The sequence below is a fragment of the Halichoerus grypus genome, chromosome 3 (assembly GCF_964656455.1).
Source record: "Halichoerus grypus chromosome 3, mHalGry1.hap1.1, whole genome shotgun sequence".
NCBI classification, from domain to species: domain Eukaryota; kingdom Metazoa; phylum Chordata; class Mammalia; order Carnivora; family Phocidae; genus Halichoerus; species Halichoerus grypus.
The window spans coordinates 135,269,816-135,282,184 of NC_135714.1; the positions used below are offsets into that span (position 1 = coordinate 135,269,816).

A 12,369-nucleotide genomic window follows, 5' to 3' on the forward strand; every position below is an offset into this window, starting at 1 on the left:
ACATTAACCAACTAAACAATGAACATAGTTGAGACCACTAGATAGGTGAAGAATGGCCAGGATGGCTTCTTTGAAAGGGTGGTGTTAGAGAAGAAGTCTAAAGATGAAAAGTGCCAATTCTGAGTAGATCTGTATTTGGGGCAGAAGGAACATCAAATGAAGAACCCCAAGGTGGATAAATGGCATTTTTGGAAAGACAAAAAGAAAATCATAATGTCCAGAATGTGGTTAGCAAGTGTGAAAGAATGTGCAAGTTCAGGGTTCTTTGTTGCAGAGTTGAGAATCCATTCTAAGTAACATTAAATACATCATTAAAGGATATTAGGAAGCTAACACGATCTCTAAGAAGGTTGGAGAGCCAGTCCCAGAAGCTTGGACCAGCAACCACAACATGGGGCTTGCTTCTGTGAGAATATCACTGCCATGTCACTGAGCATAAGAATTACAGCTCACACCTTTGAGATTGTGTATGGAGTCCCCAGACTCTAACTTTTGAATGACAGAACGCTGTAGACAATAGGAATGCTGAGAGAGGGCGCTCTAGCTCCTAACTTGAGAACAAGGGACTGATCATGTCACATTGGAAGGGTGTTCAAAAGGTGCCAGTTCAGCAAACACATGATAAATGCCCACCATATCACAGAGAAAAGCTTTGAGTTTTAAATGTTAATATAATTTGAAGTGTGTTATATGTGATTTTCATATCCTCCAAATTCTGCATCATGGAAATAAAGAAATTGAAAAATATGAAATGCGTTTGAGCTCTCCAGCATCACAGAATTCGTGTGAGAGAACAAGGCACTGATATGTGGCTTAATTTATGGAGCGCCTCTGAAGGGCATTTAATCAGCAGGACCAGTTCTGCCAACATGAACAAGGGCTGCTGGCCACTATGTGGAGTCTCATTAGTATGATCAAATGGAAGTGACACCTATCCCTTGAGAATGAGCACATCACTTCTGTAGGACTCTGAGGTGGAGATAATTGACCACTGAAAGTGAGCATGAATTGTGAAGAGTTTGGCAGAAAATGAATGATTCTCACAAATGTCATTCAAATCTTACACTCCTTGAGTTACACTGCCACTCTGCTAACAAAGCCAAAATCATTTTTATAAAGGAACTTCAAGATTGAGACATTTAAAATCCATCAAATATACCAAAAAAAAGGTTTTCTCCTTGTAAATTTAAAATGCATTATATTTGCAAATTAACTGGTGTTCAGAAACCATCTTTTTTTTTCTGTGATTAGACAAAGGCTTGCCAGATACTTGTGACCAGATAACGCAATGAAGTAAAACTCTGAATCTTTTTGGACTTCATTTAATGTCTTAGATTCTAAAATAAAACTTTTTTTTAAGCTACATTTTGCATGTGGTTAAAAAATAGTTAAACTCCATTCATCCCACACAAGTGTCTACCTGTTACAAGCAAAACAGTTTACTGTTTCAAGACAGTGGGAAGGAAATACTGGCTGTGTATCAGAATAACCTGGGGAAATGTGCTAAAATAAAGTCTCTGGGTTCCACTGCAAGATTCTTATTCATTATTATCTCTCAAGGGTTCAGAGAGCCAATACATCTATCTAATGCACTCATCAGGACTTGATTATTATTGCAGTCTGTTCCCAAGCAGATCTCTTAGTGAAATCACATGATTTTCATCTCATCAGAGCTATACATGGAAAGAGTTTTTACAGAAATAGGACCCCAAAATTCTGCAAAATCCATTTAAATAGTTACTAAATAAAGGACGTGATTAAAACATATCTCCCCAGGAAAATCCATTAAAAGTAGTCCCTTTCCTCCCCTAAGGTCTATACTCTTCTGATAACCTCAGCACAGAGTCTGCTTGTCCCTCCCCTTTGCTCCTCCCCCCACTTTCTCTCTCTCTCTCTCTCAAAAAAATAAATAAAATATTTTAAAAAAGATGAACACAAAACCAAAACTGATTAAGAAAAAAAGACAAATTCACAAGTAACATAAGATATGCAAAATATCATGTAATTGTAGAGCATTTTACAGATCATAAGAGATTATTATGAACAACCTCATAGCAATGAATTGGAAACTTTAAAAATGAATATAAGATTTACATAAAAATATGAAGGCCAGCTCAAGAAAATATAGACTATATCTAAGATCATTTGAGATTAGATTTTCAGCCAAAAATAGAACTGATCCCCCAATAAGGCTCAAGCAAAATCAAACTATGCTGCTCTCTAATGTAAAAGTTCAGGCAGTTCAGGGCTGCTGAGTAGTTATGCTCCAGATCACTTCTCTGTCATTTCTATGTTTAGTCCTTATCTCTGTGATCTAACATCATGCCTGGATGTGTGACCATCACAGAAAAACAAAGACAGTTTTAGTAAAGAAAATTACATGCCAATCTTATTCATGAACTTAAAGGGAAATATCTACCCTTATAGAGAATATCCACACTTGGAATATAACGAAAGTGGCACTAAAATCAGTGGATAAAAGAGTCTTTATGCCATAAGTGGGCAGAGACAAGTGGTTATCTGTTTTTAAAACCGGTAAAACCAGATCATTTCTTCATTACCTTGTACAAAAAAAATACTTTCCATGTAGATTAAAATTTGTAAAGCTAAACTTTAAAATGTTTAGAATAAAAAACATGTCTCTGTGAGTTTAGGACAGAAAATTATTTCCTTATTGAAACACACAATCTACAAATTATAAACTATATTATTTGGCAATAAAAATGTCTGTACTACAAAAGATATCTAAAACAAAGTGTAATGTTAAGCCACAGATTTAGAGGAGATATTTGCAATAAAAATAAAACTAACAAAAGGATAATATCCAGAATACAACGAATTTCTTCAAATCAGTCCGAAAAAAAGAACAATCAAAAAAAAAAAAAAAGGCAAAAGACTTGAGTAAACATTTTACAGAAAAAACTATGGTCAATAAACATAAAAAGATTATCAATTGCATTGGAGAAATACAAATTAAAACAAAAGTGTGATTGAAAAAAAACCTTCAAATTTTGAACTCTGATACCAAGCACTAGTGGGAACACACATTGCATATGAAAGTATAAAGAGACATTGTCACAACCTAGTAATGTTGAAGATGCACATACATTACAACCTAGCAATTCTACTTGAATGTGTACACCATAGAGAAAAAATCCTGCTGGTGTTGTCTACAACATATGTACAAAAAGTTTATAAAAGAAGCTTTGTTTGTAAAAATAAGAAATGTAAACACCAGTATTGAATAAGAAAGTCTCTTGTTAAATATTCATCATGGAATAACATATAACCATTAAAATGAATGAACAACATCAATGTTCATCAACATAAACATTTATATAAATTGTAGTATACCTAAAGAAGTATGTCTTAAGGATTTGTCTGACCCAATCTTCACCACAAACCTCAAAGACTTTAGCTTGTCTGCTATCAGCCTATTCGGTCTGCCATACAAAATGCCACAAACTGAATAGCTTATAAACAACAGACATTTAATTTTCACACATTTAATTCTGGAGATTGAGAAGTCTAAGGTCATGGAATCCACAGATTTGGTGTCTGACGAGGACTCACTTCCGAGATGGCCATCTTATCGCTGTACTCACGTGGGAAAAGGGGCTAAGGAGTTCTGTAGGACCTCTTTTATAAAGAGCACTAATCCCATTCATGAGGGCTCCACCACTGTGACCTACCCAGATCCCAAAGGCCCCACTTCCTAACACCATTACACTGAGCAGTATATTTCAATATATGAATTTTGAAGGAACACATTCAGTCATTCAGCACAGGGGGAGATATAGATAATGTAGAGTCGAGATATAACTGGTGCAGCTCTCCAGGCAAAGTCAAAAGTCATTTATCCATCTTCAGTGCTACCTAAAACCTGAAAGAAGAGCAATAGATCTATAGACAATTTTAAAGAAGTGCACATAACAAAAATCAATATGAATATAGGAAAGCAACTCTTAAGGTATTAGACCTATGAATAGACAAAAGTATTTGTGTGTGTGTGTATACACAACTGTGTGTGTGTATATATATATATATATACATATGTATGTATACATAACTGAATATAAAGGATATAAAGGGAAAACAGTCTCTAATGCATAATACAATCTTCATTGTAACTGAAGAAATATGGAACACTTAAGATAATCATTCATGCTAGTGGCCCCAATGAAACATGATTTCGGTTGATTATAAATTTCTTCAATGAAAGAAGCAGAAAATACAAACAGAATGGAGATATTCAATAGAAATTAATAGTATAGAAAATATGGCAATAAATATAGAAAATTGACAAACTTTGAGAAGTATGAAATCCAAATTTGTTAACTTACAACTGGAAAAGAATTTTAATAGTTTCTCCATTTGAAATATAGTCATCTGCTGGACTGACACACTCAGACAGTAATATGAATGATAGAAAGATACCAACATATTCAGGTCTGGGCAAATGGTATGATGATCTATAAAGAGTTTTATATAAAGCAAGAGAAAAGACAAAGAGAGGAATGGCTTCCCGTCTCCACAAATTTCTGACAACCTACATATCCCTTAGTGATCTGGATCCTACCGAGCAAAAAACCAGTAAAAAATAACCATCGCACATTTCTGGTGTTTACTGTGATATTGCATGAGAAGACTGTCAGTACCCCAGGAGAATCACTTAGCAGGTCCAGACTTCAGGGTTGTATGGTATTAACTGCATTTGAGTGCTTTAACATCTAGCGCTCCCCTTTCTTTTTTTTTTCTTATTAACTTAGCAGGTAAAATATTTTATTCAGTCTCTTAGATTCACAATAGCTATTTGATATACCCAATTAAGGGAAGGTGTTTCATCAATTAAAATGAAAGTATTTCAACTTCCCTAATTTTTTATTTTTTACTACCTGTGATACAGAATGTTATATAAATCTGTTAATATATAAAGCAATGTGTGTCTAATTCATGTTATTTCCACCAAATTTAAAATTCCTCATTTTCTTTTTCAGTTTTATGCCTCTCATGGCATTTTAAAAATGTCTCCAAAGTATTCAGGTTTAGTATAATTTTGTTAGTATTATTTAACTCGTAACTGATTGCATATAAAAGAAATTCCCAATTGCAAGTATTGGTCAGGATTTTGCTAAATAGGATAGAATCCATCCCAGCTATGTGAAGGAAATAGTAAATGGTTATAGATTCTTCAGAAGTGCTACAGAGGGCGCCTGGGTGGCTCAGTTGGTTAAGCGACTGCCTTCGGCTCAGGTCATGATCCTGGAGTCCCTGGATCGAGTCCCGCATCGGGCTCCCTGCTCGGCAGGGAGTCTGCTTCTCCCTCTGACCCTCCCCCCTCTCATGTACTCGCTCTCTCTCATTCTCTCTCTCTCAAATAAATAAATAAAATCTTTAAAAAAAAAAAAGAAGTGCTACAGATACAGACTCTAAAATGAGTTATCAAGAATACCATGCAATGTCAAACTCTGCTGCCAAGAAAGCAGCTACTTGTGACAGCTATTGAATTACTGGGTGTTATACGCAAACAATGAAGCACGGAACACTACATCAAAAACTAATGCTGTAATGTATGGTGATTACCATAACATAATACAATAAAATTTTTAAAAAATCAAAATAACTAAATATATGATACTTACATTAAAACACACACAAAAACGTTATTGGCTTCAGAACTGCACTGCTCCTGCCTGGATCCAAAGGCCACTGGATCAGGAAGCCAGCCTAAATTTGGAAGCTGGCTGTGCACCTGCCTCCTCCTGGACAATGATGCCTCCACCGTGTCTCACAGCAGCAAAATAGATCTCCACATTCTAGGTCTTTCCTCATATGACTCAGTTCCAAATCCAAACCTATTGAGTATACAACAGAGTAGTAGAATCTAAGTCTCAGAAAGAACTCAAGGGAGGCTAAGAAATGTAGTTTTAAGTTTTCTGGTCTCTGAAGGAAAAGGGTTTGGAGCATAGATAGAAGGGGTTCGGAATGCATATTGAAAAGCCAAACCAGGGGCGCCTGGGTGGCTCAGTTGGTTAAGCGACTGCCTTCGGCTCAGGTCATGATCCTGGAGTCCTGGGATCGAGTCCCGCATCAGGCTCCCTGCTCAGCGGGGAGTCTGCTTCTCCCTCTGACCCTCCTCCCTCTCATGCTCTCTGTCTCTCATTCTCTCTCTTGCAAATAAATAAAAAAATCTTAAAAAAAAAAAAAAAAAAAAGAAGGGGCGCCTGGGTGGCTCAGTTGGTTAAGCGACTGCCTTCGGCTCAGGTCATGATCCTGGAGTCCCTGGATCGAGTCCCGCATCGGGTTCCCTGCTCGGCGGGGAGTCTGTTTCTCCCTCTGACCCTCCCCCCTCTCTCTCGTTCTCTCTCTCTCTCAAATAAATAAATAAAATCTTAAAAAAAAAAAAAAATATTCTTGGGGGCGCCTGGGTGGCTCAGTCGTTAAGCGTCTGCCTTCGGCTCAGGTCATGATCCCAGGGTCCTGGGATCGAGCCCCGCATCGGGCTCCCTGCTCTGCCGGAAGCCTGCTTCTCCCTCTCCCCCTGCTTGTGTTCCCTCTCTCGCTGTGTCTCTCTCTGTCAAATAAATAAATAAAATCTTTAAAAAAAAAAAAAAAAAAAAAAAAAAAGAAAAGAAAAGCCAAACCAACAACAATAGCCTCACAAACAAAGAACAGGCAGAACCTCACATGGAGTCACAAATGATTACACAATAAAAATGAAAATGGGAATACTGACAGATGTATTTACTTATAAATAAGGAGATTATCATTTTTAATCTTGTACAATAAGCAGCTTAGTATTGAATACCATCTTTTAAAAAGCTTTTGCATGAAACATATGTTTATTATTTTGATAGCTAAGGTATTAAAAGTCCATTAGGTTGTTAAAAAGTGTAACAAAATTCCTGTCAACAATAATCAGATAACTGGTGCAGTACATAGAAAATTCAAAACAATCTACAAATTATTATAACTAACTGAAAATAGTATGACTAAAGGAAAAAAATGTTATTACAGAAAACCAATTGAACTTCTCTTTAACCCACAACTAAAAAATAAAATTCAAGTGGTTCTTAGATGGCTCAGTTGGTTAAGTATCTGACCCTTGATTTTGGCTCAGGTCATGATCTCAGGGTCGTGAGATCCAGCCCCATGTCGGGGTCTGCCCTGGGCGTGGAGCCTGCTTGGGATTCTCTCCCTCCCAATCTCTCTGCCCCTCCCTTGCTCACACATGCTCTCTCTCTCTCTCAAAAACAAAAATTTAAATAAATAAATAAATAAATAAATAACATTCAAAAATCAATTTATTCAGGGTTCTCCAGAGAAACAAAACCAACTGTGTATATATATACACACACACACATATACATATACACACACACATATATGTATATATACACATGTATATATATGTATGTGTATATATATGCATGTTTATGTATGTATATCTGTGTGTATATATGTGTGTATGAGAGAGAGAGATTTATTTTGAGGAACTGGATCACATAATGTGAGGGCTCTTACATCTGGAATCCACAGGGCAGGCCAGCAGGGTCAGGTAAGATTTCTATGTTGCAATATTAAGGCAAAATTCCTTCTTTGGAAAATCTCAGGCTTTACTCTTAAGACCCTCATATAAATTGGATAAGGCCCACTTACATTAAGGAAAGTATTCTGACTTACTTTTAAAGTTAACTGATTTTAAATGTTAATCATACCCACAAATACCTTCTCAGCAGTATCTTGACCAGTGTTTGACCAAATAAGTGGGCAGTGTAGCCTAGCCAAGTTGATACATAAAATTAACTATCACTGATGTCAAATCTTCCCCAAATGATCTACAGATTAGTATCAATCTCAATCAAAATCCTAATGAGTGTTTGTTTGTTTTTTTAAGAATTGACAAACATATTCTAAAACATTTTTTTTTAATGGAAGAAAAGGGCTTTGAACAGCCAAAACAATTTATTTTTTTTAAAAGATTTTATTTATTTATTTGACAGAGAGAGAGACAGTGAGAGCAGGAACACAAGCAGTGGGAGTGGCAGAGGAAGAAGCAGGCCTCCTGATGAGCAGGGAGCCCGATGCGGGAGTCGATCCCAGGACCCTGGGACCATGACCTGAGCCAAAGACAGACGCTTAACGACTGAGCCACCCAAGCGCCCAGCCAAAACAATTTAAATAACCAAAAGAAGTTTGAAAAGAAAAACAAAGTTCAAATTTAAAGGATTTGAAATACCTGACTTCAAGAATTACTACTATATATATCGTGAAGACATAAGGTTTTATTGGCATAAAGATAGATAAATAGATGAACGTAAAGGAATAGAGAGTCCATAAATATACCCTGGACAATTGATTTAAGTCCATTCATCAGGTAAAGAATTTTTTTAACAGATGTTCTTAGAACAACTGGATATTGATGGGGGAGGGGAAGATGAACCTTGATTCTCACCTTATTCATGCCCAGAAATTAGATCAAGACGGATCTTGGACCTAAGCATGAAACTGTAAATCTTCTAGAAGAAAACAGGTAATTTTCACAACCTAAGGGAAGATAAAGAGTTCTAAGACTGACAACACAACAACAACAAAACACAAATTCCAGAAGAAAAGAAAATTGATAGATTACAAATGTTTAAAATTTAAAAATTTCTGCTCTGCTCATGAAAAGAAAATAATATGCAAGCTACAACCTATGAAAAATATTTATAGTATATATATCTAACAAAGCACTTACTTCCAGAACATATAAAAAGCACAAATTAATAATTTAAAAATTAATGTGACAAAAGTGAGCAAAATACTTAAACAGTTTTTAAGAGAATATCTATGAATGGACAATAAATAGATAAAAAGGTTTTTAATGTCATTAGTTCCCAGAAAAATATAAATTGTAACCACAATGAGATACAACTACTTATCAACTAGAATGACTAAAATCTGAAAGACTGACCAAATCAAATATCAGAATGTCCAGCAACTGGTACTTTCATACATTATTGTTGGGAGTATAAAATGTTCAACCTTTTTTGGAGAACTATTTGATATTTATCTATAAAGGTAATCTTACACCTGGTCTGTGACCCAGACATCCAAGAGAAGGTTTATACATGTACAATAAGATATTATTCAGTAATAAAAAGAATGATAAGCACAATGACTTGCTAGAAACAAAAGAGCTAGAAAGAATACTTCCTGTGTGATTTTATTTATATAAAATTTCTAAAACAAACAAATTATTCTAACAGGAAAGAAATTGGATAATGGTTGAAGGAGCATTGGAGAATAATTGCCTGGTAAGGGGTATCAAGGAACTTTCTGAAGGGAAAGAAAAGTTCTTAATCTTGCTGTAAGTGGTGGTAATATGGCATATGCTATTGTAAAACTCCTTGTACTGACCAGTTAAGATTTGTGCATTGTTTTATTAAATATATCTCAATAAAAATAATCAGAGAATTTTAAATATTTCATGTGAAGTTTAAATAGCACAATCTATATAGCTCACGATATGTTCACGACTTCCATGGATGACATTAGACCAACTAACAAACCAAACCTGCACTTTTGGATTACAGCAATTTTTACTTGTACTTTTATCACACATGATAGTTAGAAATGCCACCCCCCACCCCAGAAATTTTCAAAGGACTTCTATTGAAAAGACATGAGAGATCTGATTGAGACATAGGGAACACACCAGGAAGGAGAAGGTTGTGTGTTATGATTATAGAAATAACTGATGATGTCTTTCAGATATAAAAAAGAAAACAGCCTCTCATGAGAAATCTTTGCCATAAAAATAATCATATTTCTCATACATAAGCTTATCTTGAGGTATTTAAAACAACCACAGCAAAGTCTTATTTATGTTTCCAAATAAGAAGCAGCACACAACTCATTTTGGCTGTGAGAATTAGCATTCTAAGGTGTATCAGCCAATATCATTTTTGGGGTTAGTTTATTCCAAACCTTTGAGATTAGAAGTTTGCAAAGAAAATGCTGACACAGTCTTGGTTCTGGCAGTCAGTTTGCTTGCATTATAATTAGATAAGAATTTAATGATATTAACTGAAGCTGAGCAGAAAAGCCGCACAGATAAATTAGACAAATAGGATTTATGAGCCTTCATTTCTGATGCAAAAACTACACCATCATTCAGTAATATTCCCAGTCCTTCAAAATCAGCATAACCACATAGACTTCATACCCATCTGCGGCAAGAACTTGAAAATGAACCCTTAAAATTCTAGCAATAACCACTGCTTTCTAACAGGATACAGATTTAAAATGAGTTTGCTTTTGTATCTGTCTTCACATAAACCACCTTGGGACCGTGCTGAAGATCAGGAAGCTTGTCAAATGAAACACCAGTAAGTCCCTCTCCAGTGGGATAAAAATAGAACGAGACTGACAAACCTCATCTGCAAGAAAATTAGTGCAGCCTTAGGTAGCAGTAAGAAATAAAGTATTAATTGTCAAATATGCAGAAAAGTAATAGAAACTGAAGTAGGAGTAGTTTTATGGATGCAAAATAGCTAAGTTCACTGACATGATGAGAGTGCATATCAGATGAAGAGGGAATTATTCCAGGTTAATATTTTTTTTACCTTTTAATCAAAATAAATGTCTATTAGAAAATATGACTGATTAATCCTGAATCAAATATAAAGTGTAGTTAATTCTTTTTGGCATTAATGAAAGGGAAATTACCTTTTATTTAAAAAATAATGTGTTCAGAGCCTCTTAGAATGGTACTAGCAAGAATTAATATTTCATAAACCTTAAGAAAATAACAAAAAATATTACATCAAGTAGATAGAGGAAAAGGAGTTAACATAATTATAAGTGATCTTTTTGTTTGTTTGGACTTTAAGCCTCCTTAACAGTCCCTATAGTGGTAGTATATCATCCACCTTGGTAGAGAAAGAAGGAATGTTCTGGTTAATTTGCCTCCAGGAAAGACTTTCTTTTAATCAACTTTATTTTTCAAACACAAAAACACATGATAAATTGTTTGTGTAGGAATGAATGACCTCCTTTGCAGTATTATTGGCATTTTATCTTCCTCTAAATTGTTTTTGAGATTTTTAAAAGGGGAAGAGTAGCTGAAAGTCAGGTATGTTTATTTTTGGTGGATTCTTCTGTTTTGCTCAGTTATACAAATTTCCTCAAACTTCATCTAACGGAAACTACAGTTTCTGACTTACTGTGATTCAACTTACAATTTTTGACTTTATGACGGTGCAAAAGCAATATATATTCTTTGAATTTTGAATTTTGATGTTTTCCCAGGCTTGTGATATGCAGTACAATTGTCTTGTGATGCTGGGCAGTGGCAGCTTCCAGTCAGCCACGTGATCATGAGGGTAAACAATCGATACACTTACAACCATTCTGCACCCACACAACCATTCTGTTTCTCACCTTCAGTACAGTATTTAATCAATTACATAAGATATTCAACCCTTTATTCAATAGGTTTGTGGTAGTTGACTTTGCCCAACTAAAACTTACACTGGGGACTAATGTAACTGTTCTGAGCGCACTTAAGGTAGGTTAGGCTAAACTATGATGCTTGATAGGTTAGGCATATTAAATGCACTTTTGACTCATGATATTTCAATTTACAATGGGTTTATCACATCTCACACCAGTCAGAATGGTTAAAATTAACAAGTCAGGAAATGACATATGTTGGCGAGGATGCAGAGAAAGGGGAACCCTCCTACACTGCTAGTGGGAATGCAAGCTGGTGCAGCCACTCTGGAAAACAGTATGGAGGTTCCTCAAAAAGTTGAAAATAGAGCTACCATATGACCCAGCAATTGCACTACTGGGTATTTACCCCAAAGATACAAATGTAGGGACCCGAAGGGGTACGTGCACCCCGATGTTTATAGCACCAACGTCCACAATAGCCAAACTATGGAAAGAGCCAAGATGTCCATCAACAGATGAATGGATAAAGAAGATGTGGTATATATATACAATGGAATATTATGCAGCCATCAAAAGGAATGAAATCTTGCCATTTGCAATGACGTGGATGGAACTGGAGGGTATTATGCTGAGCGAAATAAGTCAATCAGAGAAAGACTTGTATCATATGACCTCACTGATATGAGGAATTCTTTTTTTTTTTAAGATTTTATTTATTTATTTGACAGAGAAAGACACAGCGAGAGAGGGAACACAAGCAGGGGGAGTGGGAGAGGGAGAAGCAGGCTCCCCGTCGAGCAGGGAGCCTGATGCGGGGCTAGATCCCAGGACCCTGGGATCATGACCTGAGCCGAAAGCAGACGCTTAACGACTGAGCCACCCAGGAGCCCCTGATATGAGGAATTCTTAATCTCAGGAAACAAACTG

General features: G+C 35.8%; 1 long non-coding RNA gene across 1 annotated transcript in view; it reads right to left on the bottom strand.

The window, feature by feature from the left end:
- Positions 1 to 1,239: 1,239 nt before the first annotated feature.
- The window catches only part of LOC118521283 (uncharacterized), a 55,139-nt gene continuing 44,009 nt past the window's right edge, over positions 1,240 to 12,369 (bottom strand). The window contains exons 2-4 of the long non-coding RNA XR_004910089.2: positions 8,456 to 8,547; positions 5,643 to 5,855; positions 1,240 to 3,883 (exon numbers count right to left, since the gene is read on the bottom strand). This is a non-coding gene — a long non-coding RNA (uncharacterized LOC118521283). The remainder of the gene's footprint in view (positions 3,884 to 5,642; positions 5,856 to 8,455; positions 8,548 to 12,369) is intronic.